Below are 26,153 nucleotides of genomic sequence, written 5' to 3' on the forward strand. Positions count from 1 at the left end.
CATCAACTTCGAAGACGGTCTCCAAGGAAATGTGGCTGGGCTATAATGAAGCCTGGTAAGTGATTCTATAGGCATATTGTCGCTCGCTAGCACCGTATTTATTTTTAACTTACATTGACCAAGTATATTATTTTGTAATTATCTTGTAAAATCCAAAAAAAATACAGAAAACCCGAACTGTCCAAATAAAAACTGGATCGCCTAAAAAACACCTTCAAAAAGACCTCTTTCAAAACAAATACGAAAACATTTTTCGTCTTAATAGTTTTGAAATAGGTAAGTCGTGTGTGTGCGAGGAGGGTGCTTTTTGTGTATTTGTTTTCCCGTCAACCATCATTATGTTTAGGAGCGTCGGGTTTTCTTCTTTAATTATCCTCAGAAGAGTTTACTTCACGTAATAAACACCCACGAAGTATGCAATTATAATGCAATTAAATGCAAAGGTGCAAGCGAGCTGGACAAGAATGATGAAAATAATCCATGGAGAAGGGGAACAAGAGGGACAAAGCACAAACATAAATCTCCAAACACAGCTAGGTGACTGGTGAGCGACCGAACTAAACAGCCTTAAATGACATCAAAGTGCACACCCTTTTAGGCCTATCTTTTCGAAACAAAAATGGAAGACAGGACATTTTATAAAATAGAACGAAACAAAGAGATATCCCAACAACGCATCATCAAATCTCAATTTCATCATGGGCAAGATGGTGTTAAAAGGCGCATCTTCAACTGAGATTTGGAGAGCGTTTACAATGAGTTTTCTCGCTTGGGGATGCCATGGGAGGCATCTACGTGAGCATTCTTTCATGAATACGTAAAAAAACAAAATAAATTAGAGTCGACAAGCCCCCTGTGCTTAAAAAACGAATATCAATATTATGTTTTTCAGTATTTAATTTAAGTGTGATAAAAAGATATATAAAACTGAGTAAGCTGTGAATCAATAAAATAATAAAATCTTTGCTTGCCTTAACAAGTTTAAGTAACTTAAACAAGAACAACATAAAAATAACACTAACACGGGAAACACACAAAAAAAAAAGACATCTTCCTTCTTTTTTATTATAGTACGAAGTCGAACAATACTTCAAACTTTTTTTATTATTCGGGTTTTGAGATTAATTTTAACTTCGTGTTCAGTCCGGGTGCTATATTGTTTAAGGTCGTTGTAAAATATTCCAGTGCATGCGAGGTCCACGAAAACCTCGCCTAACATTAAATTGACGAGCTCAATAAAAGTTTCGCTTTGATGCATAAAAAATATGGTCGGGCTACTTCTATTTATATGTACACGGGCCTGGAGAAATACAACCATAGGAGTACTGATTATTTAAATTTAGAGCAAACTGAGGTTGCAAAATGTCAAAAATAAATGCGGTTCAAGCATTTAATAGCCTACAAATGTTTACTAAAACTCATTGATACATTGTTTAGAAGATAGTGCCTAAGTTAATGTTCTGCATACTGTGACTTCATTTTTAAATAAACAATATTGGGAAGTAAGCGCCGAAGAAACAGGGACCAAGAGTAGATTAACAACGACATTGGTCGCCCTGTGTCGTTGTTATTCTACTCTTGGTCCCTGGTCCTTCTGCGCTTGTTTCCCATGATGTACCAACTGGCCCAACTAAGCATTTTATAAACAATATTACTGTTAAAGTGTCATATTAAATTCCTGAAAGCTGTAAAACACACAATAAATCAGAACTTAGCTGACTCGGACAATATGGAGTCGCTTAACATATTATTCCAATTATAAGCTCGTTTGTTCAACGGTCCACTCTGTTGTTAAAAATACAATTCTAAAAGAAAGACTAATTCATTTTTTTTTCTATAGCAACCGCGGATGGTGAAGACAAAGATATGTTTGAAAGGAGCGCTAATTATCTTCCCCAGCCAAATTTTACGGTGTGCAGCGGCTTACGACGTGTTCCTGATGAAAAAGCCAATATTGTCTTGGAATATATTCTTCGTTTAAACTTTCTTGGCACTTTGTACACCGGCCTTAGAGCGGATAACTACATTCCCAGAATTTTGAGCGCCTTTGTAATGAGAATGCTTAAGATTCTTTTGTTCAGAACTAGAGATTTAGAATAATGCAGCAGCGTGGCTCCAAAACGAAAATACATCGTAGACAAATACAAAAATGTGCAGTATTTATACATTAAAGCTTATTCACTTCATCCCTTGTAATCAATATATTAATACTGATTGCACGTGCTTCCTTTGGCGGAACACTACGTTAGTGATTAATTGAGATAAATGCGACAGACCTGAGGTCTCGGCTTTAGTTTTATGATTAAGAAAACCTGTACATATTTACTTCTATCTTAGGCTAATGGCTAAAAACTCACGTTGCCGGAAGAGAGTAGTCTCACGAAGATTACTTTTTATCGAGAGGAACGTTATTATCAAGAAATAAATGTTTCCTGCATTCTCGGATCAAAAAGAAGCTTTGTCGGCGAAACGAAAGAGTTCAGTTTTTTCTAATATGCCTTACGTATTATTTAGTCAAGTAAATTATAAGCACAATATAGGATAAAACAACAACATTTTAGCTTTCGAATTGTTCCAAGAATCGACTGATTAAATTTGTTGTACATACCCTTATTGTTCACGGCATAGTTTAAAGGTCTCGTGCACATTAATTTTCAACCAATGCCCACTTTTTTAACTTTGAATGCTTTTGCATATACGAATTCGCTTGTCACTACATTCTTGAGAAAGATGCGAGGAAAGAGTTGTTCTCACAACTTATAAAGAGCACCAACAATTTTTTGGGCGGTGCAAGCTAGTAAATATACACACATGCCATAAATGAACAAAAATTGTTTTCTAATTATACTTAGGTTTAAGCCGAGCGAGGGCTTCGGGGTAATAATATCCTTGATCTTTAGAAATATATGGGCTATATGCTCAAGTTTTCTGAAGCACTAACCTTGTGTAATTAAGACCGTTATTAATTTTGTGGTACCTAATAAATCTTTGGCACCAAAAATAAGCTACGCCACATCCTCTATTGTTGAGAAGCTGCAATTCTACCCTTAAATACTTAAATAATTAAATGTGAATAACCTCTGAAACTAAAATGTTTTACTACAAGAACATCAACTTTTAAAAGGTTACGTGCACCTCAATGATACACGCGTGACGATCGAAATGTTCCTTCATCGTGCGATTCGCGTAAAGAGAGTCGATGAAGCATTCCTGTCGACGAAGCATGAGATCATGGAACGCGTGTCCTTGGAAAGTTGTCCACAAAGCGTATCTCCACGAAACATGTTGCAAAGAAAAGTCTGAAAGCGGAGATAAGGGGGGGGGGGGGGCGGAATGCTAGGCCTGTTCCTGGGTGTATACTTGATAATATTTCCGCTGCTTATTAAATGCTTCTTTCAAATGCATTGGAACCTGCCTCCGTCTATTTTTCTTTGCGAATTTTAGTTATCCTCCATCTTTAGGGCCCATCTTCTTTTCGCTTGAAATAACGTGCAAATATTCTACAGTTTCGAAGCGTACAGTCGGCACTAAAATATAAGCACGAACGAGTGGTTGCTAGGTTGGGGAAAGGGCGACAGACGAAGTTGCAGTCACGCCAACTCAGCGGGATCGGCATTGCCTGGTTGGAGACATCTTTCTAGTCCGGGGACTCTTGTCTGAAAGCAGCCGATTCAAAAGCACGCATTCCGAGCACCGGTGCTCCGTCTCAGGCTTTCGCCGGGCGTGTTTGTCCGTGCGCGTGAACCTCCCTTTGCTTGCTTGTTGAGAAGAGCCATATCTTTCCTTCTATTTACTGATTTACCGTCTTCTGAAGTTTTAAAGATTACGATTTAACAAGTATCGTAGACGACAGTATGGTATGACAGTATAGACATAGAAAAACAGTTTAGAAGCGATAGGTGTCCGTCGAGACGCACAGCAGATTGAAAGAAGGGAACGGCTCAACCACTCCTAATATTAGTGTATTTCCTATAATGCAGTGAAACCTGAGTGATTCCACCACCCCGGTCGTTAATTACTGGTGTTTAGGGTTCTTTTTTTGCGTTTTGGGTTTTCGGCTAAAAGGGATGTTACAATACCAGCTAAAAAAGTGAAAGCCGTTTACAACTCCCTGTAACGCCGAATTAGAGCGCAGCTCTTGAGGAGGAGTAGGGAAGGGTACTGGGGGAGATCAAGTGACCTTGGGTGGGGGTCACGTGACCTACGGGGGTCACGTGACGATGACGATGCTGATGACGTCATCAGTAACGATGACGATGCGGATACCGATGACGTCATCAGTGATGATGACAATGACGATGCGGATGCCGGTGACGTCATCAGTGATGATGACGACGACGATGCGAATGCAAGTGACGTCATCAGGGACGTCACTGATCACGTCATCAGTGATGATGACGATGACGATCCGGATGCCGGTGACGTCATCAGTGGCGTCACTGATGACGTCATCAGCGATGATGACGATGACGATGCGAATGCCGGTGACGTCATCAGTGATGATGACGATGACGATGCGGATGCCGGTGACGTCATCAGTGACGTCACTGATGACGTCATCAGTGATGATGACAATGACAATGCGGATGCCGGTGACGTCATCAGTGATGATGACGATGACGATGCGGATGCCGGTGACGTTATCAGTGACGTCACTGATGACGTCATCGCGGGTCACGTGACCCCGGGGGTCACGTGACTTGGGGAGCCACGTGACTTTGGGTGTCACGTGACCTTGGGGAAGGGGTCACGTGACCTTGGGATGACCTTGGGGAGTCACATGACCCCCGGTGACCCTTGGGGAGGGGTCACGTGACCTTGGGGTGACCTTGCAATGACCTTGGGGGTCACGTGACCTTGGGATGACCTTGGTTACGCCGACGGCGACGGCGACGGCGACGCCGCTCAAGCCGGGAACGGGCCCCTAAGAGCTGCGCTCTAAAAAGTTTCTAAAAGAAACCTACATGTTGCCAAATATGTTTTTAATACCTTATTCACTTTCTTAAAATAAATTATATGCTCTTTATTTATCCCTTCCTTAAGCGGAAGTAAAGCATCGAAACTGAAAATAAAATCAAAACTGTCCCCCGGAAAACTGGATAGATACCTGGAACTGCGTATTGAGTTGAATTAAAGACTCCATTCCTTCGCATTGTAAATCAATGATTTAAAAAAAAAACAGGTACAATATAGGCTTTTTAGGTTGTTTTTCTTTTCAGAAGTAGAAAACAAAAATTTAATTATATCTCGATTGAAGGACAGATTTAAGCTTTTGACTGAACTGAAGCAAGGACTAAAAAAAAGGACGAGGCTATTGATTCAGTTAGTTGTGCGCCTGTCTTTGAATGAATTTAAAATTATATTTTTTTCATGCTCGCTTTGTTCGTCGAAAACTCTGGAGACCCAGGTTATTTGAGCCACCAATGTACTAATGAAGATTGAAAAGCATTCGCGACCTTTTAAGCAAATACTGACAATGTGGTTGGATGCCAAGAGTCACGTGCGATCGGGTGGTATACGAAGGCAGCAGAGACTGCCAGGACGGTTGAGGATTGAAATAAAGGTTTGTATTTACAGAAGACAAAAGAAAGGAAAGAAAAGGAAAAGCTACTCGGAAGTAGAGCAAAGGAAAAATCAGAGCTCTTGACGTTCTTCGTTCCTTTGTTTGCAAATAATTAATCTCCAACCCCTTAAAGAGTCACTGCTAAAGCGTCTAGTCCCCGGACGAATCTCCCTCGGGCCCCCCAGGTCTTGGTAGCCTCGAAGTTGACGCAATACTCCTTGTTGATAATTTATGGATGGGTAGAATTCGGACGGGCGGACCGGTGGAGCGATGCCAGCTGCTGGGTCTCGTTCCTAGGAGCGTAGCCGAGTCCTCCTACGCCTGGTTCGGGGTGCAGAAGAGACCGTGCGCTCTGCCGGTTGCGAACGATTCTGTCTTCTTGCTTTTCTCGAACACACACTTGCCGTCTTCGTTCTCCTTCTTAGACTGCCCAAACGTCCTTCTCGTTTTCCCTCACTTCTTCCTTCATAAACATGTCAGCAATCATTGAATCAAGGATCAGTGATTTATACTAATATTATTTATTTTTCGGGAGCATATCCTTGCTTGATGAAACCTTTCACACAGCGTTGTGACATGGCACGTAATAATACTGGATAGTTGGGACACTCTAAGCGTGAAAAATATGGATATCTGGGCATTGTGTTTAGCGTGGTAATTTGGATTTCGCGGTACCATTTTATCGAGGAAATACTCTGCAAGCTCAAATTAAGTTCACTTGCAAATTTGCTTCCTCTATTGGTTACGTTTGTTACGTCGTGTGGTATTTTCATGACGTAAGGAACAAATAGTTGCGAATAGCGTAACGTCATGCAAAATACTGTTAACATTTTTAGTCAAGAAACTGGTCAGCCTTTTTGTTTTGCTCCTGCACAGGTGGAACCACCTTGCATATGTTTACATTACGGTAAAAATAAGAAACATTATCAAATAAATAAAGTCCACTCGACGTCCTAATTTGTTTAGTGATCAGAATAAAACTAGGGAGAGTGTTTCCAACTCTACAATATCTGGGATCACCCATAGTTATTTTCTTACCGCGACGTATTATTAACTGAACCGCTCATAATTTTTATTCCAAAGAGCGTAGATACGTAAGTAGTCTGTCCAAAAATAAACATGGCTCCGGCAGCACATGTCACACGAGTTCTCAACCAATGTTTCACAATGCACAGAGAAAAGTATTGAGGCAAAAAAAAAAAAGGTTAAAGCAGCGCAAACGACCAGCGCCAAGAAGAAACACAGTTACACAGCGCTGCGTAGGAGTCATTCTGCTTCTCGTTCCTCGTCGTTTGGGCTATTTTAACCTTTTAAATACGTCACACTAAGTAGCCCTAGCTTCCACCTTAGCTATGCAAAAAATACAAGCGAAACAAATCACCTTCATCATGTATTCAAACATGGCTAACTCGCATGCATATTCAATATTTTATACCCTTAACGAAATTGGACTAGTGTAAGTATTTTGTATAATATATATGACTTAATATGGTAATATTTCACATAAATAAAGAAACGAGACTACCAGGAAACATCTTTGAAGATAATATGCATGTAGGTATACATTATATATATAAAAGGTTTTTGATTCCTTTTCAAAACGTGAATCCCAAAGACACTTGCAATTATAAACATAATTAATCAGTATACTACTAAACAAATATTATAACGAATGTAAAAAGAGAAACAAACGTAGAACTAAAATAAAGTTTCAATGGACGAACTTGTGCCAAAATCAAAATGAGAAACGAGCGTTGCGAAAACTGTAGCAAGCGTTTAGGGTGGCGGCATCGAGCACCGAGGCGTCGACGTGACCGCTGTGAGTCACCAAGCCACAACAGTCTTCCTAACTGCTACAGCGGGTATGTCGAATATTCCGCCTAAAATGTTGGAGCATCGAACAGTCGGGAGCATGGCTCGGCAAGGTCAATACTTACTCGTTATATACTAGACTCTGAAAAAGATTAATTACAAGTCTTCTAGAAGTACGGATAAGCGTTCCACGCTTGGCCACGCATGCGGCAATGTTATCTATGCTGCATATTTTTCTCTAGCAAATATTGTTGCACAAAATAGCTCTCATATCTCTTGGCAGGAAGTGAAAAATACGAGCCCCTCGAGCAAATCGGGGACGGGGGGAGGGGAGAACCGAAGCTGGTTACACCTTTGTATAGGTGCAGTGCGCTTCCGATGACAGATCCCCACGTGTCTCGCCCAGAAACAGAAAATAACCGTAATTGCCTTTTTAGCTACCATAAACAATTCAGTGAGTTTTGGTGTAATCGAGATGGAAGACAATGTTGGTGGTGTCTTATTTGCCGCCACGGATACCATCATATCGTTTTGCTACAAACTTGTCTAGCCTTCTTGAGGTTATCTGGGTCAGCCCATAGGCCGGCACGCTGTTCGTAAACGAAGCCAAAGTTTGCCCACGCGAGGTGCTGGCGCTGCGCATGCGCAGAAACCCAATTAGTTTTAAGTGAACGCTGTGCGCATGCGCCGTGCCGTCTGAACAGCACCATGGCTGTGGTGGACTAGACATCGTCTTAATTGCTGTACCAAGTCAGGCTGGCTCATAATGCATCTGCCTGGTCTTAGTGATATCTGCCTGTTCCATTTGGACTTAAACGTGCAATCAACGGTTTTACCGAATATATTCAAATTCATCAATAATTATGGTAAAGACAATGCGAAGGCAGTTAAGAGGAAATTATCTACCCGGGTTTCATGAGCATTCTATTGTTAATATGAGCGCGTTAAAATATAATTTCGTGGAAGCATGAACTTTAATGTTCCATTCGAAATGTGTTAATCTAAGTCAGATTCCCCGAGGTTCAGTAGAATAACTAGTAAATTATGAGACAACAACATTATGTGTTTTTTTAGTAATGCATTTACGTAGCCTATATTCTTCCCTTAAAACTCCTTGTAACTCACTAAATTAAGCATTTATATTTTTCTCACGCTCGTTGCAGCTACCACGAAACACAATGCAAAACGATTCTAGCCGATACTCAAAACTTCTGCTTATCACGCTTAAAATGCATATACATTTAAGTGTTCCTCAGAAAGTTCTTATTGCATTCATACTATTGTAGCTCAGAGGTTATTTTCGACCTGAAAAAAAATGTACCTGCGATAGCGACTGTAACCAAGAAGCGTGGATGCTTGGCTTGCCGTGTATAATTATTTAGTTCCTTAATTTCGGTTTTAAGTACGTCACGTTTTCTAGAACTTAACGAAATGGAAGTAACTTCAACGCGTTTTACCCAAGTCTCGCAGCGGTGATTCACAACAATTTTGTTTTGCTTCACATTTTTATAAGTGTTTTTGAATTTTCATTTAGTGCTTTTCTTTTTCCGAGGTGTTCTTTTCACTAATCTGAAAATAAAGAAGCTCTACTCGAGAACGAGCAAAATACCCATTGTAAGCAATTACTTACAGTCTCGAGCGCCACGAACTTGGAAATAAATTATTTAGCTTCAAAACGAGCCAAAAAGACAACTTTTTTATTGATAAACAGCGATGGTGGAATCGTTTCACGATAGATCCTCGTGAAGACCCCTTCTATAATATCAGGGCTAAGTAACCTGGTGTAATCATTGTGGACAATTTTCTGGCTATATCTGTTTACGCCACAGATGTTCTAAAGACACTAACAAAATTTTAAAGGCTGTCTACTTTGCAAAGCCGATTGTTGGTTATTCTTTCTCGAAACGCTTGCGTCTAGATACAAATAAAAATTATGCATACGGACGACTATGTGCAAAATTTCAAGTGCCACCCAGAGAGAACGTCTCCCTTTATTACGATTAACTGGTGGGTTGGTTAGGTAAACATGATGTGATGAAGCGGCAATTAATAGGAAGAGAAGAAGGGGACGGGACAAAGCGCTTATTTACACCTTGTATGTATGCGCTCCGGTTCTGTCTCCTCCTTCTCTTCCTAATCATTAGCACGTTTTTACACCATCACAGCAGCCCTCGCCGGTGAGTCTCGTGGCTGCATTTGAATCGGCAACATTCATTCGGATATTTCACCCAGTCTATGTCATTTGCAGAGAGTACGTAATCATATCCATGGTATCTCAGTAAACCAGCTTATTTTTTTCTAGAATAAATGTATCCTTATAGCTCAGAGAGTAGCTATTTGCTTTGCCGTGACGGATAATTGGCCATTTTGACCTATACGGTTGTTGCGTCTCTAGTTTTTAGCAATTTAATTGCTCAACAATTTGAATTTGCAATATTAAGAAACCATCACTGTGAAACATATATAGAGGTGAAAGTTTGACTAGTGATTTAGTGGGTGAAATGAATTATGAAGCTAATTGTACTGCTACCACCGCAAAGCGTGAAACCTTTGACTCCTACCGCATCGTCATTTATGTCGTTTGCTTTCAAAGATTCATTATGACCAGAGACATATGCATGTTGCGATTGTATATAAAATGAAGGAGTTTATTCACCGAGTATAGACGAATACATTTTTTTATTTTACCCTGTGGATAATTATATATGCTAATACCGAGTTTGACTTTGAGCAGACAGTTTCTGCATATAAAGTTCTGACCAAAGTCATGTGAATTTTTTTCTGATCGTAAAATACGCCTGTGGGGAAAACATTTTAGTAGTTGGGAAAACAAACATATTTAAATGTATTTTAGACGTGTATATTTACGTTTTATTGAGTATTTAAGCGGGATGAGGAAGATTATATATCTCAGCACAAACGTTTAATCGTAACAAATAGCAGTAGAAATGCATCGCTAAGTTAGTTTAAAAAAGAGTTTAAATTAAACATTGCTGAAGCACCACTTCTATTAGTAACTCAACCTAAGTACAAAAAAGAAAACCTAAAAACAAAGAACACCTGCAGCAGCGCTATATCTTAATATTGCTTTCTAACTTTATAGCTTCTTCAATTCAGATTATTGGGAGTTATGTTTAACATTACGGACCTTGGACAAAAATAAAGCATTGGTTATGTACGTGCTTACACTGAGCTTACATCTCTCATTGGCTGGAGAGATGATTAACGTCAGTAATAGTCGTATCTCCGTGCCGTAGTAGTATTTTCATCAATATATTTTTACGTTTCAGAAAAAAAAAGTCTAGATAGAGTCAATGTTGTTTTCAAGGTATCTAATGATTGCCTCTTCGGCATTAATGTGGAAAGATGGAAAAAACCTGGCTGCCGGCGCCTGTAGGTCGTTTAACGAGCGCAGTTCGTCGAGCTTATCCATTTTTACGAGTGCCAGTCATTTGGCGCTCTCCAAATTCCTCAGAGGAAAATCTCGCCAACCGACGTAGTATACAAGAAACAACTGTCGCTAGTTCGTGCCTTCAAAAGCGTTGTGCGTCTGCTTGTTCTTGTAGCGGGACTTGATTAAGCCTAGCGTCCCACGTCAAGTAATTCTTGGTCGACCTGGCTTAATTTCTTCATTGGAGGGTGTCGACGATGAATAAAGATGTTGGTTCCCATAAAAGTCGCCCAGGCGCTCTGCGAACTGTGCAACCGTCATCAATGCAACCAGGGTTTCAGTACCGAGAAGGCATGCAAGAATATGCTAGCCAATTGACTGGAGGCAATCGGCTGTTTGGCTCGCATGAAGTTAGTCCAGGTTTGTTCTCGTCATTTCGCTTCGAAATGTAAGTACGTCTCAAGGGAGAGACTAGGTTGGTTAGGGTGTTTGGTGAAGCAGTCAAGTCAATCCAGAAGTATTTCGCGGGGCCATTGAACTGGGGATTGGGCTAAGAGCGGGCTGTTACCTCCACCTACATTGAGTCAAACAGCGTACATTTAGAGAAAAAAAATAGGAAAAACCTTTTTTAAAATATACGTGTAGAGTCTAGATCCTTTAATTTTTGTTTCATTGGGTAGTTTATTAATGTGTTGTATTAGAGCCTAAATTATTTTTATTAAATGTAATGTTTCGCTTTTACAAAAACTGATATAGACTATATATATATATACATATATATATATACCATGAAACGGAGAGCATCTTCACTTTCCAATTCATTCGCCGGCATGGATCTTCCGTTATAACTCCCACAATTCGAGATGTGACGCCAATATTTTTAGTTTTTTTTCTAAAAGAAGGCTTTGTTGTAGAGGGAATGAATAATTTTTAAGTAGGTGGTGACGTCACTGTGAGGGCGAGATTTTTACGGTGAAGTTCCAGCCTGCAGCTTGTGCATCTTGTGAATAACCGTCACTGTGGCTTGCCAATAAATGCCCCCAAGAAGCGTTTTTTTTTCTCATCACCACCAGTGCGAAGTTCAGGTATCACGGTTCTTTAAGCCAAAGTGTCGCTTTTGCATTGGAATTTAGAGCATTGAAAATCCCAAAGAGGACTAGGCAGAGGAAAACTTGGCCATCATTGGCCAGATTCAGGACATCTTTGGCCAAAGTCTGGTTATTCCCCCAAAAAGTGCGATTTTTAGGATGCGTTGGTGATAGTTAGGCTGACATCTGGCAGTTTTTGACATAAATCACAAAACAAGTGGTGGAGTCAAGGACTTCACTATTAGTTAATTTGGTTTACATACCGGAACTTTCGGCCTCAGTTGCCAAACAAGTGCCACATCTGAGCTTCGCTGCTGTTCCTTCGGTTCATACACGACGCCTCAGGCTTTCTGGCACTTTGACGATTATTTGGAGAGACAAAGGTAGCCCTAGTATTGAAAAAGCTAGTTTGGCCCAAAACGCCTTAAATAAAATCGTATTAGGCCCAAGCCGGGTCCGTAAATTTACCAAACTTGTGCCAAGGAAGGTGTATCTGGCCTGCTACCTGGGAGAAGAAGCTTTAGTCAATGAAGCACAGATATGTCTGAAAATCGAAACAAAACGCGTAACCCCCATGTGGCATTCAACTTGTATCATGCATAAACCATTAAACAGATTATTCATGGCAGCACGTATTACCAATTTTTACGGCAAACTAAATTCTGTAATACAGACCTGCATGGTATTGCGAAATAACATATCTCAAAGCCAGAGCGCTCCGTTTGATTTTTAATACAATCGTTTGCTGCCCCTTCTCATTATTGATATTAACGTCATCACCTTTAGGCGGAAGCCGTTTGCTCTACTGCCTTCTAACTATTGGTTAGCTCAGTTGGTAGAGGGCTGTCCGAGAAATGGGGAGGTTGGGGCCATACCAGATCTACGTGGATTTTTTCAGCCCGCACCTGTCACTTAGCTGTTTGGAGATTTGTGTTTGTCTTTTGTTTCCTTGTTCCCTTTCTCCAGGGATTATTATCGTTATTCTTGTCCAGCTTCCTGCACCGTTGCATTCATTGCATTTACAAAGCCCTGTTTAGCATTAACAGGAATCTGTTATGCTCGTGAACAATCCGCCTAAAGCATGGCGGTTCTTGGTATTGTCGAGAATAACCTGGGCTGATTAAAACTGATTAACGATAGGGCTTTTGGGACACGTACCTACAGTATAACTTTTTTCTTCATACTCCATGAAGATATACCCTAATGAAAAATACACCAGACAATCCTGGTGTGACCTCAGATAACCCTAGTGTGACACCAGAATATCTGGTGTGCGCACCAGCAATGCTAATGTAACGAGCACATCAGCCTGCTGTGCCTAACAAAAATTCTGGTGTACCCGCGCGCCAGCCTGGTGGGTACACCAAGGGAGTCTGGTGTCACACCACAAGGGCTCGTGTGCCCGCCAGGCAGCCTGTTGTGCACACCACGCAGTTTGATGTGACACCAGAGTTGTGTTTTTGTTGACTTTTCCCCCCTTCCGCGAGCGTGTTTTCTATTAGTTTGTGTGCCGCCTCTTCCCCCGGCGTGGTGCCTTCTTTCCTCATGTCTTGGTGTTCGCCGGAGACCCCAGCGGCGGGCTCCTTTGTGTTTAAGAATCTCGTCCCGAGCACTTTCCCGGGCGGCTTTGCGCAGGTTGGGCCGCTCGCCGGCTCGCCTCTTCCGGGGTTTCTCTTTCCCTTTCCGCCAGTATTCTTGCCGAAGTTTGAGAAAATAAAGGAGTCTTCTCTGTAAGCCGAAGCCGAAAAGATTTGCGTTTGTGCGCTTTCCTGATTTCCGACGAGCTAGGTGTGGTAGCAAAACAACAAGGAAAGCTAGCAATTATTACAGCTTTTGGTGCCTAAAACCGGGAAATAAGGACCAGATCATGCCTACTACGAGCCAGGAGGGCGTCGACCGCCTGAAGCAAAAGAGGACTGCCCCACGAGCCGCCACCAGAAAGATCATCATCGAAATTTGCTTCCTGCTTTCCACGGATCCAACCGACATCGTTGAGTTCGAAGAAACATTTGATATTCTTCTACTTGAAGAGGCTTTTCTGAAAGAGCTTGACAAGGAAATCGAGTCATCTGTCGAATGTAGTCCCTGAAAGAGGAGATTTCCGGTGCGGAGGGGTACGCGGAATGGATCAGCATAACTAAAATACGAGTCAACCACAAGCTGAAAGGCCAAGAATTGCGGAACGACAGGGCGTCCGGTCCTCCGACGCAGGGCAGTGGCTCCGGGGATTTATTTGGACCACCTGGGGATCTTTTGACGTGTAAGCGAAAACTCGGGTACACGGCGCCTCCTCCGCAATAAGCCTCCGTCAGATTGCGGGCACCTCGGCCGGGATTCGAACTCGCCACATAGGGATCTGTAGGTCAGCGCTCTCGCCTCGGTGGCGGCCTGAAGTCACACCAGCTTTCGGCCTGGTGTATTTTGCACTGGGTACGTTCGGAATCTACGCAGATATTTGATTCAACTTCCTCCAATCTACAGCGTTGTCCTCTAAGAACTAGTATGGGTTGAGTGCATGTACTTCTTACAACATTTAACAACAAAAGCGATAGAAAAACCTGATGAATAAAGAAACACAAATAAAATCCTCGTAGCCGCAATTTTAATTAGTGTTTTATTTAAACATTTCAGCCACTAGTGTGTTTATTTTAATTCCTAACGTAAACCTCGCATTTGGTTAACACATTAAGTATATCGAATTGGCCGCCAGAAGACAAGTGTTAAGAAAGTCAATTTACCCGCAAGTTCTAAAGAAAACAGTTTGATGCCTCCAATTTAAATGTTACATGCACACATTTCTAAATATGAATTCTCGAAACCAAGAAAAAAAATCGTTCATGACAAAGCGTTTGTCATCACGACCAGTGACAGTCACCTACTAAATGTGAACTTTGCCAAAATTGTTAAAAAGTGAAAAATGATAATTGTTAAAAATATATAAACTTAATCTCAAGAAAAAGTGAAGCAGTCAGATACTCATTTCAAGCTACCTTGTGTAAATCGACAAAAAAAGCTAAAATGTATGTCGTTTCTGGTTACTTCGATGCACAACGACTTTCGATAAACGTTGTTTGGTCCTCACAAAATGAGCACGAGCGCGCCAATGCAGAGTTATTTGAATCTCACGTGTTCTAGTAAATTACAATCAATATTGAAGCGCTATACGTTCTAGCTTTCGTGTCGTCTTAGCATAAAATAGTAAGGTCAGATTACTGAAAAGACATTGGGTGTTTTTGTAATTAACATTATATAACGCGTATTATTTTAGAAATCACCCTTTCAGAGCACTGGGACTTTGGTATAACGGTACCTACTCATATAACAAGATTTAATGGACTGTCTGCAGCAAGCGCTAACTTTATACACGTTTTACCGCATCATGAGGGGACAATCCCTCAAGCTCATAAGGCGTCTGATAAGAGACGCTAACCTATCCCTCTCCCTATCCTTACCCTATCAGCTTTGACTCGGCTTTCCGGGATCCGCCTGGCGATCATTAACAACCAGGCTACCGCTACGCGAAATCTCTTCAAGACCTTAGACACGCTTCATCGCGTGAGTCCGCGTCTTTCTTCTCGTAGGATTATTTTCAAACGAACGGATCCTTTGGAGAGGTATTCAAAGGGTGCGTAAATTGCGAACTAAGGGTTCCCCGAAATCTTACCCACTATCTACACATATTCTCATCGTTCATCACGGTTCAGGTTATAACGATGCTCCTTTGTTCGATAGTCTTCCGAGGCCATTAAAGTTTTGTGGGTATGTGGTTTGCTTATAAGTATGAGTAATTATACAGGTTCGACACATTTTAACATCTATAATTTTCACTTTATTTTTTAACTCTTTAATGCCGCTTTGGCATGCGTTATATTAATTATACATAAAAAAGGAAGAGGTCGGATATAAATGTTATTACTTTTCAGCAGAATATTGTTAATATATGCTGAAGCAATGTTGCTGAGATAAGACTGGCAATTGTACTTTTGCGCAACCTTATTTTATGCGGTTATTCCCTAAACGTTTTTGATGAATGTATATTGTGTTTCTGCTGTTCTAGCTCTAAAGGTGCATTTATATAGCAATATGTCACTTACCTCCTAAAAAAAATTTGTGAGAATTATTTTTTTTTAAATATTCAGTTGTCGGGTTGTTGAATCGCGACTGTAATCGAGTCATATTGAGGGAACGCTTTTTCATTGTGTATAGTATAGGACCCGGCTTTTGAGTTTACTTGGTATTCTTGTGAGTAAATCTGCGCTAACTTTTATTAGAATTTATGACGCATTTTGCACACGAGATCGATCGAGTGAGGCTCCTATTCTGCTGACGAAAATGGCGGTAGTAATAACACTGGGTCATCTGTTGGGTAAGCTTAGCGAATACAGAAACTTAAATTTCTACCGGGCCCTGAAAAATCCAAGTTTCGAGTTAAATTACCTTGACCTTCTACTTTTCACGCAAAGCAGCTAGGCGAGCAAATCTTTGCACTGTATACAGGGTGCTCGGCGAATTACGAGTTGAAAAATATGTCCAATCCTGAATATCAAGACTGCGCTGCTCACATGGAACGTGACGTTCTATGTGGTTACGTCATTGTCAGTGTAACCGTGCGGACTGTTTTTAGGCTGACATCTCTTTTCGAGCTCCGCGCATTGTAGCGGTTGTCTCTCCCAAGTGGGTTGAAGGAGAACGAAAAAAGCTCGGGAACCTTTAGTGTCTAATCCTTTGCGACGTGGAAGCTTGGACACCTGGCATAAGGACCCCAAATAGATCTCCATAAGAGGTTTCATCATTGCTGCTCGTTCTTCGACGCCCATCGAGACAGCAATATTGACCAGCTTATACTTGCCGACATGGCCGGTAATGTACCTCTTTTCGTGGAATGTGAGCGACACTGTGGTTTGGTACGTTGTCTACGGAATATTACAATCGGGGTAAATACTCACATATTGTATACATCTGCGAAAACACATTACTTGTCATGTTGCCTGGTCACTGCTTTAGCGTGATGATGCCACTTCTGGTGGTTAATTTTGCGTTTTTCTTTTATGTTTTTTATAAATTCCCCGATAATGGTGGCGATTATTTTTGTTTATACTGTGTGAAAAAACATTTTGCGTAATTTTTTTCTTTTTTTTGGGCTGGGTGTATATACAAGGTGTTTCACTTTATTTCAAACAGATATATTTAAACCAATATAAAAACCTACTTATCCGGTTCTTTAGGTAAGTTATAGGGCAAGGTTTACATCATGCACATAAATTAGGGGGCTTAAGTTCAAGAGAAGTCAATAACTTATAAATATTATTAATTAAAATTTTTAATAGTGAATATACCCATATTGTTCCGGTTAAAAATGGCTGAGCGTCATTTGTCACCCGTTAATCTGTCATTTCTAGAATGACTTAAAGCAGGAGTGAAGCGCGAATATGCACTCAAGTTACCCATAGTGAAATGAAGCACGCGCAAGCCTGAAAACGCAAAAATGCGAATGATAAAAAAAACAAAAACACGCGAAATCAACTTTGTATGCATCTTTGGGACACTAGAAAACGAAGCACGCGATATAGAACTTCTTACAGTTGACAAATAGGGTGTTTTTCAATGACGATCAACAAGTTTTTAATTGACTCCATATGCACAGTTTCACTAACCGAAACTGCTATAAAAATGATTTTGTTAACTATTTGACGTTCGTGAGGATTGATGTGTATATTTCGTCCCGCTGGCCGTACAACTAACCTGCACAAACCGCAATAGGGTACCTTTCCCGGCATTTCTAAAATAAATATCTTCGAATTAAAAAAAAAAAGAAAAATACGCTGTACAACAGTACTTGCAAGATCGACTCACAGCCGTAGGTAGAGTTTATGTGTCTGACCCCGAACGGTCCAACAGAGGCATTTATCGTAGTTAACGAAGTTTAATAACCCGATTTACTTCGAAGATAACATAATATTCTTTATCTAATTGAAATTGTTGTTTTTGTAATGCTACTTACCTATAAAAAGTGGAGAGAACATATTTTTTTCGAGCGTTTTTATTTCACTGAATTATTCTTTTACAAGTATGTTTCCGTTAGTACTCCTTTTAATATAAACTTTACTTCGAAACATTTATGTTTAAATTCGTTCTATATTTAAAACTTCTATTGTTCCTTTTCTTTACATTTAACGTGAGGCTTTTCTTTTTTTAAGATGAATCAGTAAACTATTGTGTGGTTTGAACTTTAAACATAAAACAATTAAAGTATTTTATTAACACTGGCTCCCCTATTCTCCCCTTGGCAATCTTCACAGAAGTTCGACCGTACCAACGAAGCACGTTTTAAGAATTTGTATATGATGCTCACTACTCAAAAGGCAAGCAAGCTTAATTCGGCCAACTTCTAACGGCTTATTGCTGTTTATTTTATCCTGCTCCTTTCGAGATCTTTCTACACATATAGCTTAAAAAAACTATCTCATACGCATTCGAAGGTACACTAAGACCAATCATTAACTCAAATAAAATAAAGCTGTGACCAATATATAAACCTTTAAGTGTAATCTTCGTCATCTTGAATTATGAATGTTTCGGTATGAGGGAAAGCAGAATTTTACCCTCGCCATGACACTAGAAGATGTTCACGATCTTAGCGCGACTGTCAATCACCCTTGTTTTATCTCTTCTATCATAAATTGCTAAATCCAGGTTGTAACGTATTGCTTCTTTTCTTCGCCCATACCGGACGTGGGAACTACGTAGGTAGGAAACAAGGATAAATAGAAAAGGTTCATAAAAGTATGACCCGTTATAAAACGTAGTATAGAAATGTGTCAAATACACATTTTTTGTAACCCGCACAGCGTGGACGGAATTTCTGGTGTGCAGCTCACGTTTTCACATCGCGGATAAAACAGTGAACTTCGAAAGTGGCTCGGCTGTGTCAGAGATTGCCGGCCAACGTATTGTATAGAAATGCCGAGACAATAAAGCTTTTCTTCTTTACTGCATACGGGTGAAGCTGATTGAGTTTATGGAGATGTAAAAGCACAGTGGTAATGCTGTATTCCATTTTTTCTGAGTGTCTCCCTACGTGCTGATGCTTTCGCTACGTGATCACAACGTCCAATTGCCTTTACTTGTATATTTTTGTCGTGTTGCGTTTTTTAAGCTACTCTTCGGCGTCCGGTCGCAAACGGGGTGTCAGAAAAACCTACGGTCTCCAGAGAAACGTGACTTCAGTTACGAGTTCCGAATTTACTTTAGCCCTATCTAGTTGTGACATTTTATTACTAAAGACAAAGAGTGCCATATACACAGACATTGAGAAAAATCAGCACGGCTCTGTCCTACTCTCGTCTTTTCTCGTATGTATATTTCGCGTTTTTTTTTTTTTTCTTGTCTATTGAAATGGTCTACCAACTATTCTAATCGTGAAAACTTTTGCCTCTTTTTTTGAGAGTAGACGCATATTTGTTAAAGTTTGAACTATTTCGCCTGAGGCGCTTTTTTCTCTCGTGATATCTAATGGCGCAGTGAACCGAAATATCACAAATAGACGCTGCTCTGCTCATTTATTCTGCACCGGGCGTTCTTACATATGTCACGTTAGGTATGAACGTGTCCTTTTGCTGAAACATTATACGATTTCAGACAAAAAAGAAACCCAGAATATCCCAGAAACAAGTTAGACGCGCATGATGCTTACGTGAGACACCAATGGTGTCTCACGTAAGCATCATGCGCGTGAGACACCATTGGTGTCTCACGTAAGCATCATGACTTTATAAATGATTTTATACATATACGGTTTAAATTCTCAGTGCGTGGGGAGTTGCGAGCATCTGATTACTTTTCCTTAGCCGCAAAGATTGTACCATTAGCCGTTAAGAAAACGGAAGAAGCAATCACAAAGCAAGAAGACACAATATAATAGGACCATGCCAGTTCTCCTGAAGCTCTCAGTGACCATAGTCCTACCACCCTAATGAAGAATCAGACCTTCCAATTACGGCTACCTATATAACCTCCTAGTATTTACTTTTCCCTCTACCCGAGGAAGCGCCGGCCTCCGTGATTGTATTTATTCTACCTACCTTCCATTACTGAGCCGGCATTAACCTCGCTCTACCAATGTATCCGAATGATAGATTCGGAAACTCGTGAACCCAAGGCATGCCAGGGGCCAGGCATTTTCAGAAAATGCCACATATTTAATTTCTACCTTTGCGTTTGGTATACCACGCGCTAATCGCGTGGTTAGCACCGCCAAACACAACCAAAGAATGTCACTCCGTAGCATTCTGCGGTATGTCCCTTATGCATACAATAGGCTCGACCGCCCCTGTTGAGTGAACGGAATCTATTGATGTTCCCCCAATCCTTTCACAGCGGCGGCAGATATCGGGTCGCCGACCCATTGCACTTTGGCTCGGCGGCATTTCGGAATGCTTGGCGCTGGTGTAGTTGGTGACAGCACTTGGAAAACTCGGACACCGCTTGCCGAACCTTCGACTCGCCCAACACTGGATACCGTGAAGTTGCGCTCGGTATGTGCGTCCCGTGCATCGTACTTCTGACCATGACTCGAGGACTTTTCCAAAGGATATCCTTCCTTCCTCGCCTCTGTCCGCCTTCCTCCAGCCGCGTTTGTGGCCCCTCGTGCCCCACTTGCCGGCTTTGGCGAAACGACAACTCTCCTCTTTTTTTTTATCACAATTTTCTTTTTATTAGCAAATATCCCCCTCCCCCCCCTCCCCCCCATCTAACGATGACCGTTCGGCCTTTGGCTGTAATCCCCACGCTATTTTTTTCTCTTTCGCGCGACTTCTCTCTCTCTCTCTCTCTCTTTACCTAAAGGCAGACCTGCATCCGCCTTTCTGCCCTGCACGGCTCATCTTACGGAAAGGAAGTGTCGTTGTTCAGCAAATTATGAATGAATCATAACGCTTTGCTTGACATTAAGAATCTTGATACGATATCAATTTCCCTTATAAAGGGCCTATAACGAGGGCCGTTACAGATAGGCGCACGACGTGCCCTTTAATATTGCACGAAAATGATCAGAATCAAATTTTAGCCGCCAGTTTGTTCTGAACCTAAAGCGCCCTTCACACACTCGCAACCGATTACGACGGAGAGAGACAAGACCGGTTTTAAAGCCTCTTACAACGCCTTAGAACCAGCCCCGCAGCAGCGAGCCCAGTCCTAAGGCGTCTCAAGAGGCTTAAAAACCGGTCTTGTTTTTCTCAGTCGTTCTCGGTTACAAGTGTGTGAACGAGCCTTAAGTGTGTGAACATCAGAAATTGAAGCATGCTTGCTGTGAGGACATGTTAAATGTTTTAATATTTACGGATTTAGAAATACAGCCCACCCAAGGGAGAAATCATAGTAGGAAGGATCACTAAGTTATTATGTCGTCACTGACACCTTATATTCCATCACCCTATATAACCAGCTGGCCATAACACAGCATATATGTAAGCCTGTGGTGTTCCCGAACATTGCATCTGTCATCAACAAAGATGACATCTTTTACGTATGTAAGATATATTACTTGTCTTAGTATTCAGTGGAGCACTCCTACTGAAGCTAACACTCCAGCACTGAACTGAACCTTTTCATCCCTTCATACCCTCCTCTCAGCTCATCAAACCCCTCATTCCTTCAAACCCACTAACACTCCCTCAGCACTTCAACCCTTCTGACACCAAAATGTCTGTGAACCATTGACCAAAAATCTGGTTTAAAACGTGATTAGAACTTTATTTTAGACATTGAGGTTAACATGGTCGTTGTAGCTTAAGAATACTATAGGAACCAACGGGTACTTAAACGAGGGCGCAAGCACCTATAAATAAAAGCGATCACACCAAACGGAGACAGCCGAAATCTTTGTCGTAAAAATATCTTTTTATGCACGCATAACGCCGCTGGGGAAATTCCTGTGATGTACAGTAGTTCAACTAAAAAAGCCGAGAAAGTACTCTACGCACGCACACACACACTGGCAGCAGCACGCTTAGCGAAAACCACGAACACGAAACCGACGTTCGCGGCCATTGGGGAATCCTGAGCATGGTAACGGTGTCGTTTCTTATGTCGTCGCGGTGGTGTCTGAAGCTTTTTTTCTGCTCGCTGAATGAACTTCAGAAGCCGGAGGGACGAAGAGGCGTAAGGAAGATGGCACGTAGATAACTTCTGCTTAAACTGCACACTAATTTGCTCTAGATGGTAGGTCCCACGCATTGGACGGGAATCCGACAGTGTGTGTCTGCTCGTTCCGGCTGCTCCATACAAAATGGAAAAGTGGCTTCCCCACTAGAGCTTAGGGGTCACGCGATATCTCCCCAAGATTGGATAAAACGCGTTTGATGGGTGCCGTGCTTTCATGGAAAAGGTTGGGGCAGGTCGCAGAGGCCGATAAAAAAAATTATGACAGGTCTCCTTATATCTATTAGAAACTCTCCAAGGGTACGTCAGGCCCCTTAGAAAACGGCATCTCAAACCCCTCGAACTATTTTGCTGTGCATGTCAAAATATTTTAGAAACTCTTGTTGAAAACCATAGACGGTTTTTTAACAAGGACTACATAGTTCTTAGTAAGGGGGTAAAAAACTTCTTAGGAACGCTATACTCGGGACAACTTTTGGTGACATATCCAAGGAGAGAAAGAGAACGCGCTCACAGCGTTAACAACACTTCCTCCTAGGAAAGAAAGCCTAAGTGATGAAATTTCCTTCGTCACTCAAAGAGGCGACCGTAGGGCTCAAGTTGGACACGAGTGCTCCGTCAGCGCGCGGCCGGGACTCCAGTCCAATTAGTTAGAACCTGAGTTACTGCTGAACGATGACACCGCAGTCGTGTCCAATTTAATCCCTACGGTAGGCTTTTTGAGTGACGCGGGAAGATTCAACACTTTGGCTCTCTCGTATAGGTGTTTGTTTTAATCGGCGCTCAGTCTGCAAAGGGCACGCATGCTCTTATGCTTAAGTGCGTTGCCACAGATTGTTGCCCTCGTGTAGAGATGATTCCAGCGTTTAACATCCAGGTGAATAACGGGGAGTCGCTGAGCTGTGGACATAAATGGAAGGGCGCAGTAGGTGATTATTAGTAAGGTCTAGACCTTAGTTTTTGAAGTTTCTTGCGCGTGCGGAGCGTTACGCGGTGCAAAGAAAACAGAAAGAAAGAGAGAGAGAATGCAAATGGTTTTTCATGTGAATTTGCAGATGTCCTGTTTAGCGTTGTACTCTAAAGGGAGGTAAAGGCGTCACACTCGAGTGGCAGCTTTTTTTTCTACCTCCCTTCCTCCATTTTTTTTTTGTAGAGAAATAAAGAAACTAAATTGATGTGAACGGAACTATACTCCGTTTCAAATCATGTCTGACTGGTGCAGCCAACGCTACGGTCCGATGATGCCAATATGGCAGCGCCAAATGTGCCTCGTTGTCGCGCTCACCATTTTGTGCATTTGCGATGAGGAGCAAATTCAATCACGACTAATGAGTGCGCCCTGAACCCGCGCTCTTTTCATTCGTAATGTGCTTGAGCTTGCAGCTTTGTACATATCGCTGCCATCGGCGAGGACCCCGAAACCTACAACGAGAAGTCGACACCCGTCGGAAGTTGCGCACGTTCCACTATTGATGACTCTTGGGCCAACCCTTGGTAGGCCTTAATTGACCCCTTAGACACTAGGAAAGTCTCTGCCACAATGACAGCGTCGGCGAGTCGTGGATAGATGGGTGTACCCAGGCAGACAACTCTACAATTATTTTTTTCTCCGTTTCCCATTCCCATTTTCCTGATTTTTGGGTGCAATCAAACTTATTTTATTCCAGCTTTCTCTTTTATTTTCTAGTTTCTCCAGGGTATTGGTTTGGCGCGGAGTTGGGCTAGGAAGGTAAATATGTTTCAGTGAGTCAGGGTTTTATTTTATCCACTTTCAACATAAAAATGCAGAACGTGGCATGTTTTCTGTCACACTTGTCCTCTTGATTTTTCCATTCTTACCAGATGAAGTCGCAGCCTCATCATCTACGACGCGATGATATATCAGAGATTCCCGATGCTTTGCGTTGCTTAGACTGCCACTGGACATCGACCAACACACCAACTTCTTTCGATTTGCATGCACCTCCTGCGTCGGTGCAGAAACTTGTAGGGCAGTGCACTTCCGGAATGTGCATTGAGATACCACCGGAAGAACACCGCCCTACTTTGTTGCAACCTGTGCAGGAAGTGCAGGTAAATGGAACGAAGCTACTGTTTCCAAGCGAGACAGCGTTTGCTCACACCGGGTGTGGGCACAACGCGGACGCAGAAACCAGATTCTCTCGAGGCGAACCCACTGCGCATGCGCAGTTCCGACTGCAGCGCCACCGCTGTGGCGTGACGTCAGAGAGTTGAGTTGGTCTATACGTGCCTCTCTAATGAAGGCGTTCTTTTCGTACGCTCGATTGATCTTCAAATTGACGTTCATGAAATGTTCATTCAACTAACATCTGTACTAAACGCTAGCAAGACCAGAGGTAGCGCTCAGCCACGTTCATATGATGCTTTTTCAGATTCAAAACTGCGTTATATTATTTATTTTTTGCATAGTCTAAGTGTTAAAAATATTGCTTGGACTTACACCTTCCTATCAGATGCTAGTAATATTAAGGGGCATACACGACATCTATATTCATTCCTATTTTTGTCCAATATCCGTGTAGATCTCATCAATTCTATCTCGTGCTTGTGGGCTAATAAATATTTGCAGTTTCCGTCGTACTTACATTAGGAGGGACCCCTATAAAGACCCTTTATTCTGCCAGAAACGAAAGTAATGTTTGAAATACAGTCGTTTCGTTAAAACTTAAAATAGCATTTCAAATCATGCAGAAGCTCGTGCTTTTGACTAGAAGATTACTGTAAACGCGCAGTAGTTGCTGCCAAAAAGGCAGCTCCAGCACTTTTTATGTATTTTTTTATTTATTCAGGCATGTAATATGAACCGGCTCACGTTTGGTAGTGATTATTTTTGGTTTCCACTTTCGAAATAATTTAATATATGATTTGGAGATCCCTGACGCGACTTTCTGGAGACGTGCATTGTTTTCATCATTTTGACATCGCTTGTTAAGATATAAGTCCTCCTTATTTTGACATCTCAAACTTAGAACCCTTAGAACTTTGGATTTTTGGCTAATTCGGCGTTAGTATCGGACTAGAAAGGGATATAAAGTGGCGGTCAAACAAACATCATCGTTCATCTTTCTTGCAGGCGGCATCGCCGTACAACAGGCATTTTACGAGAACATAAAAGAAGTCGAGTGTAGTTTTTGTGACCTTTAATATGATGTGGATAGCAAAAATATAAAACTTTTCAAAATTCATCAGCTCTCAGACCCTACGTAACGTTTGCTAGGTTGTACCAAACAATAGACAAGCCCGCGCAACTGCTTTTAATAGTTCGCGAGTTCTATGTGGACAAAGTAACTGAATGTCGTGTGATAAAATTGTCAGTTGATTGGAAAATCTGTGTATCTCGTACAACCGGGCTAGAGCCTTTCTTCTTTCGCAAAAGGTAAACAAACGTCAAGAAGGCAATGTATGCGTTCGCAGCGTTTTATTGATTACTCCAATAGTTCTATAATTAACCCGTTTGTTATGCTCGTACTAAAAATGAAATCCGAACTAAACAATGAACTCAAAAATCCAATTTAAAAAAGGGCGGGAGCCAGATGCAAAGCGAGGCGGCAACCATATGAAGATGGGCTCTCATAATAAAAATCACAAAAAGCGTGCCAAATTTCTCAGTGTTCCGTAGTGCACGCACTTTGATTTTTTTCTATACTGGCCAGACAGGGGCATATTTAGCTTGCATTTGTTGCATATTAAAAAAAAAAAAGAAAAAAACGAGTTAATCGAGACGCGCGCCTAAACAACATGCGAGCTCAGAACATCGCCCCCGAGCGTGTCACGTCCGGAAGGATCAACTGCCAAGCCAGTCCCACGCACACGCTAAATAAGACACTTCAATTGCCAACTAGGACTGAAACTTCTTGGGTGCGCTGCACTTGACTGCGGCAGCACGTCTACACAACACCAACAGCACCATAAGCAACTAAACAGAACAAAACTGACGAAACCACGGAACGGCTACCACTGCGACTGCTGCATTATGGGAGGACGTCGAAATAATAAAGCCTCTATTTTGATGTTTTACGTAAGTGACGTCAAAGAGGTTGAGATATATTTCTAGATATTTTGACGGTGACTTGGGCAAAATCTGTGCAGTTACGCATTGCCAGATGGCCGACGCCTCTCT

This window comes from Ixodes scapularis, unplaced genomic scaffold (assembly GCF_016920785.2).
Source record: "Ixodes scapularis isolate PalLabHiFi unplaced genomic scaffold, ASM1692078v2 PGA_scaffold8__174_contigs__length_109621045, whole genome shotgun sequence".
Taxonomy (NCBI): Eukaryota; Metazoa; Arthropoda; class Arachnida; order Ixodida; family Ixodidae; genus Ixodes; species Ixodes scapularis.